Here is a 7,243-nt window from a genome sequence, read left to right on the forward strand (position 1 = left end):
ACTGGGTATAATTGAAAGGGATAATAACCTTAGCACATAGTGGACCACAGAATGAATGGGAACAAGAAGGTAAAAATGACACCGAGGGCTGATTCAGTAAAATTGCGAGTAAGAATTGTAAATTAATCCTCTCAGTAGACTCAGCAATGGTAAACCCCTGAAGGGAACACGGGATTGCGCACTTCTAGGAGCTACAGATTAAATAGGACGTGGAAAACTTGTAGGAGATCCAGGCAACGACTCTAGAAAGGACCAGAGAGGTTGAGGGTGGAGGTGAGGTGAGGGGTGCGTGCGTGTGCGTGTGCGTGTGCGTGTGTGAGTGTGTAACCTGGGGCTTCAGGGTAAGCATAAAGCAGCTTAGCCCTAAGAAGCAATGGAGAAGAACCTTTATAGCTGCTTCAAGACAACTGTCTCTTAAATCTAGCAAGAACTGGTTGAACCTTTTTAAATGAGAAATCACTATTCCTTGCATCCAAAGATGACAACCCTAAATCACCACTGGAGGAGCATGCACCTAGAGAGGTTGAGTTTTTGCAATAGGAAAGGACAGATTTGCACCGATTCATCTCTCTCCCAGGGTCACCTTTAAAACGTAGCATAAAACGCAGACTTGATCACCAGCATTAAGGGTGCAGCCTGTGTGTATAGAATCTAGTTTAAACTGCAGCTGCTAAAATTTGAGGTTGACAGACACTTTACTGTATTATCCTTATAGATATCAAACCTCTATATTTTGTACCAAAAATAGTTCAGTCTTGTCTTTACCTTAAAGTCATTGAAGTGTTCCATCTTTCTCCTTTCCATCGTCACTCATGTCGTCATTCCACTCATCATATATGAAGTGGTTTTGCACTATAACCAGCTCCCCCCTTTTCTCTCCTCCCTCCCCTACAAAGGAATGACATATTTGCACCTTGTCAATACTTTGGTTTTTTTTTCTCTTTGTATCTCCAGGGCCTAGCATATTGTCTATAACACAGAAGGTTCTTAATCAATGCTTCCTGGTTCATTTACTGATCTAGACAGCTTCTCCCTCCTCACCCTGCCCTCCTCCCCTGGCCCAGACAAAAGCAGGTGGGTCTGCTTTTATTATAGAGATCCATAAAAAGAAAGCCACCGCTTCCTCTGGTTATTTCTTCTAGGATTCTCTAACAGTTCTTTGGAAGAACTCTCTCTCTCTCCTCCCCTCCTTTCCTCTCTCTTCCCCTCTCCTCCCCATATGGACAATTTAGCTTTCTTACTGCTCTGTCCTTACTAATGATTGTCATTTCAGCAAGTCATTAGTCTTTTTCATATATGTGTGTGTGTGTGTGTGTATACATACCTATACATACATATATGTATATATGCATATATTTTATGTGTTTATTATCTCTCCTTTCAATTGTCCTCCTACTACAGAAGTTGGGGGGGGAGAAAACCCTCATAACAAATATGTATCAACAAAACAAATCCCTACACTGGCCATGTTTTCTTGTAAGTCTCATTTTGATGTTTAAGTCAGCCCTTCTCTGGAAGGAGATGGGTGAGCAAGACACCAGTTTTAAAGGTAATTGTTAAATCTTCTCAAACATGGATGCCCCATTTTTAAACAAAAAGATTCCATTTCCTTCCACTTTCTTCATAGGTCCTACCTCATAACTTCTTAGCTTTGCCACTCTCCCCTGAATTTTGATTTCTTCTCTCAAACTGCAGCACTCTAACTTGGACCCAGATCCCTAGGTAGATTTGTCCATAATATTGTGGGAAGATTATTTTACCAAACTTGGGTCCCAAAGTCTTATTGTATATTGCCTGTTTCTGTAAACATAGTGGTACCTTGTGAACAGCCTGCTCCCCTGGTTAGATGCTTACTAAAATACATCACTTCTATCTAGCTTAGAAGGTAGCTGAGGTTTTCACACTTCACACCTGATGCACACATGCTAGAAAAAGACTCACAGAGTGCTGAATGATAAGATTGTCAGGACCAGTGTAGCTCTGGCCTTTGGAACTGGAGAGGAGGGGAAAGGAATGGACATATTTGCCAGCCCTAGTTCTGAACTAGTAAATTATTCCAGATTCAGAGGGCTTCAAAAACATGAGGTCAGGTTCACATTTTACTAGTTGGGTGGGTCATTGTTCAGTGGCATCAGAGTGGTGTCAAAGTTCATGAAGTAAAATAGACTTGTTGGGGACATACATGTTATCTCCCCTTAGTTGTCAGTCCTAAAAAGTTTTTAAGGGCTAGGTCACACACCCAAAACCACTAGCAAAGGAAACATTCTTCTAGGAAATTCTAAGACAGATTCAGTGGTAGATTTAACAGATGAGTGTGATCAACTGAGGATCCTGATCATGGGTTGTTTGTTTCCTGGCTTTATAGAATGCAGTTAAGTCTCTGCCAGTAACAATGGTAGTGAGATGGGAGCATTTGTATATGTACCAGTAGCTACAGGCAGCCCTGGAACATCTACACTTGCCCCTCAAATGAGTAGCAGTGGCTGGAATCTCAAATGGGTTGACTTCAACACATGGTTTTTGGCTTTTGTGATAAAAAGAATGGTATTCCTCCCCTCCAACTCTCTGTTCTGTTCTTTTTAGTTTGAGGGAGATAAAACAAATGCAAACTCCAGTCCAATCTTCTGAGTAATCTTAACTTCCCACAGCGAAAGCCAGACAAGGTAGCTTGGAGTCATCTAGTATTTACTGAGCACTTACTATGTGCCAAGCACTGTGCTAAGAAAGCCAAAGAAAGAGTACAAAGAAAGGCAAAGGCAATCCTTATTCTCCAGGAACTCACAATCCAATGGGGGAGATGACTTGCAAACAACTGTGTACGAGCAATATAGAGACAGGATAGGTTGAGAATCATTCCAGAGGGAAGGCACTAAAATGAAGGTCTAGTTAAGGCTTCTTGCAAAATGTGAGACTTTAGTTGAAACTTGGAAAGAAACCAGGGAAGCCAGCAGGTAGACATTTGAAGGAAAAGCATTCCAGGCATGGGGGACAGCCAGAGAAAACGAATTAGGGGATGGAGTGTCATGTTTGAGGAACAGCAAGGAAGCCAGGGTACATGGAGGGGAGTAAAGACTGAAAAGGGAAAAGTTGGGGGGGGGTAAGTGGGGGAGACTATGAAGGGCCTTACCAGCTAAGAACAGAATGAATTGGACCAGGAATAGATGTGAAGCAGGGAAACCAACTAAGAGACTACTGCAATAGTCCAGATGTGAAATGATGAGGGGGATCCACCAGGGCAGTGGCAGCGTCAGAGGAGAGAAGGGGATATCTATAAGAAACGCTGTGGAATAAAATCAATAGGTCTTGACAATCCAATGGATATGGGGAATGAGAATGAGAAGTCAAAGATGACATCCAGGTTGCAAGTCTGGGTGACTGGGAATATGGGATACCCTTAATAGTAAAAGGGAAGTCTGGAAGAGGGGAGCGTTTGGGGGGAAAGATAACGAGGTCAGTTTTGGACACGTTCAGTCAATGGGACTTCAAATTAGAGGTGTCCAGCTAAAGATGTAGGAACAGAGGTCAGCAGAGAGGTTAAGGCTGGAGGATTTGGTCAATAAGGATTTATTAAAAGTGCCTACTACGTGCTAGACACTGTGCTAAAAATTGGGACTACAAAGAAAGGCAAAAGATATCCCTGCCCTCAAGATGTTCACAATCCAATGGAGGAGACAACAAATAAGAACATACAAACCAGATCGAAGAGTTATTTCCAAACAGATGATCACTGAAATCATGGGAGTTGAAGAGACCATCAAATGAAACAACATAGAGGGAGAAGAGAAGAGGGCCCAGGACAGAGCCTTGGGGACCCCTATGGTTTGTGGGTGTGATAGGGATAAAGATCCAGAGAAAGTAATCAGACAGGTAGGAGAATGAGGAGAGAGCAATGGCATAAAAACCTAAAGAGAAGAAAGGATCAGGAAGTGGGTAATAAGCTGCTCAGAAGTCTATGAGAATGAGGACTGAGAAAAGGCCATTAGCCTTAGTAGTTAACAGATCCCTTCGGAGACAGCAGTTTGGGTTGAATAATGAGGTTAGAAGCCAGACTGTAGAACTGAAAAGAAACTGAAAGACAGTGGAGACACCTATTGTAGACGGATGGCTTTCTCAAAGAGTTTCAGTCCCCAAAGGCAGGAGACATGGGATGACATTTACAATTTCCCTATTGATCACAGGATCATTGATTCAGAATTGGAATCAATCTTAGTGGTTATCTCATCTGAACTCATTTTTGCAGATGAGGAACCTACAGCCCACAAAAGTTAAATGGCTCTTCCAATGTGCAGCTATCTCAGGTTAACTTGAATCAATCAAAAATCATTTCTTAAATGTTTTCTAAGTGCCAAGCGTTAAGTGTTAGAGACACAAAGAAAGGTAAAAACAGCACCTGACTTCAAGTAATTCCCATTCAAATGGGAGTTCACAATTCAAATGTTAATATTAACAAATTAATAACTAGCTATGTGCAAGACATTTACAGAATAAGCAGCAGGTAACCTCAGAGGGGATAGCATTCCAAAATGAAGTAAAACCTTTATTCCTCCACAGCCACTTGGAGGCCTTTACTGTGAAAGCAACCACTAGCCAGACCAATCCCCACCTGATTCTAACGATGCCCAGGCACAACAAGCTTGGTCTCAGGACTTCGGTGGCTTGAATGTTCATTTGGGTCACTGCATTTGGTCATCATGGACTGTGTCTACTGTAACGATATTAGTTACTTGCCATTCACTGAATCAACCCAAAAGATAGACAAAGGAATAGTCTACACACAGTGTAGTGTCTGCTACCTGGGATTCATGAGCAAAGGATACTAATATTCAAACATTTTTTTAAGCAACTACTATTGATATAATACTATAATAGGCACTTAAGGGGTCATGGGAGCACAAAAGAGAGTGAAGACATACAGTTGGAAAGAAGCAAGGGGATGTGAACTTTTGGGATGCGTTTTGAGGTGATGAGAGAGAAAACCTGTTGGTTTTTTGTTCCCAACACTTTGGGAAGTAGACAGTGGTCAGAAGCTAGCGGGCCATAAGCCCACACCAAGGCTTACTGGAATAGGTGATTGCCAATTAGCTAAGGGTCTGGCACTAAATTATAAATCCTAACAAAAGATCTGGGTAGAACCCTCTGTTCACAGAGAATCCTGAGAACAAGGCTTTCTTCATAGGAAGTCAGGATGAAGGAAAGTCATGAAGGTGGCTTCTCCTAAAACAAATGGGGTGTTGACCCCAGACAAGTATGGGAAAGTAAATAGCAACCAGATCACTATGCAGATTCAACCGTTTGGGAACCAGATGTTTATGAAAGATTTCTTTTACTCACTTCCAATTACCTTCCCATTATATGTTGGATATAATTTTCCCATGTGAATAAATTCCTACAAAAGCACAGAAATGATGCATTATGTGGCTTAGGGTAAAAAGAACACAATTATGATAGACATCTTAGGGTGGCAGTATTTAGGGCTCCAGAGTTGAAGGATCAGTGAATAGTAAGATCCAGAGCTTCAGACTAGACCAAGTCTAGAGACAGAGATATTAGTTAAAGCCTGAAACTTGGACAGCTTCCTATGGGGCAGATCTGAAATTGATGCCATCCTCTCTGGAAACTGAGTCTGGGGAGTTCTTCCAGGAATTTACAACTGAGTTTCAAGAACCAAACCTGAACCATTCACAGAACAATCCAAACCCGAACCATTCACAGAACAATGATAAAACATGTAAAAAAAAGTCCAAGATGACAGGACATGGATTCTTTGTGCGCATACTTACTTGAAAGACAGCATTGCAAAGGGCCTGGAGGGTGGGTTTGCTTTTAGAAAACCCTCTGTCCGTCCACATCTTGCCTCTGACAAGTGCAGGCTATGGGACGACCATGGACAAGACTCATCAGCTGAGTGACTCTCCACACTGGCAAATCACAGGTGTGCACACACATAAATATGCACAGTACACACATCTGTAACAATCTTTATACTGTAAGGATGCATACTAGGTCTGAGGTTACAGGGATTTAAAGGATTGAATGAACCATAGTGAGGTTTCTAGTTCTGTGAAGGGATTTGAAGGGTATAATGGGCATGGACTAGCAAACAGGATGGGGGAATGGGGGTAGGTATGATCTGAACAAAGGCACAGAGGTGGAAACCAAACTTATTCATGCAGGACAGACACCTCTAGAGGAAAATGAAGTATTAGCAGTCACAAAGGTCATGTAGGTCAATCTGGTGAGTGGTTCTTTAATGTAATGTAAGGTTTACACAAGGCTTTAATGGTTTACAAAGTACTTTACATAGGAATCAGGGAGACAATGTCAATATCACTATTCCCATTTTATAGATGAGGAAGCTGAGGCCCAAAAAGTTTAAGTGAGCTAAGATCACAGAGCTAATAAGGCCTTCTGACTCCATCCAAATCCACTGATTATCTTTACCCCATAGCTGCCTTCCTTTAGAAAATACATTGTGATGTTGAACCCTGGTCAAGGCAATCTCTTTCTCCAACTGGACTGGATCTTTCTGGTATCTGTTCTTGATCTGACGATTATCTAGTATGGCCTGTATGTAGAAACACCTATCTGCAAATGAGCAGATTGGTTCTAGCAAAAACTGGAGTACCTTTTTGAGGTATTCAAACCAAATGAAATATAAAAACACTAAGAAAGGTGACTATTCCAATTTTTATTTATACATATACATACATATACACACACACACACGTAGAGTAAGCAGAGGTAACCTCAAAGGGGATGGCATTCAAAAAATGAAGTAAAACCTTTATTCTTCCACAGCCACCTGGAGGCCTTTACTATGAAAGCAACCACTAGTCACACCAATCCCCACTTGATTCTAAAGATGCCCAGTCAGAACTAGCTTGGCCTCAGGAATGTAGTGACTTGAATGCCCATCTGAGTCAATGCATTTGGTTATCATGGATTGGGTCTACTGAAACATATATAAACATATATGTACACGCATATGCAAAAACCCGCATATGTATATATACACATGTATGTGTGTATATATACATATATGAATTGTAATCATCTACTTTCTTAATATCTTGACATTTCATTTGACCTTGAATATCTCAAAATGGTTCTCCAGCTTTGGCAAGGACTATACATACATATATACATACATACATGTATATGTGTCTGTGTATATGTATGTACATACATAGCTATATATATATATATATAGCTATAAAAAAATATGACTTGCCATAAACAGCAA

The sequence above is a fragment of the Notamacropus eugenii genome, chromosome 6, assembly GCF_028372415.1.
Source record: "Notamacropus eugenii isolate mMacEug1 chromosome 6, mMacEug1.pri_v2, whole genome shotgun sequence".
Classification (NCBI taxonomy): Eukaryota; Metazoa; Chordata; class Mammalia; order Diprotodontia; family Macropodidae; genus Notamacropus; species Notamacropus eugenii.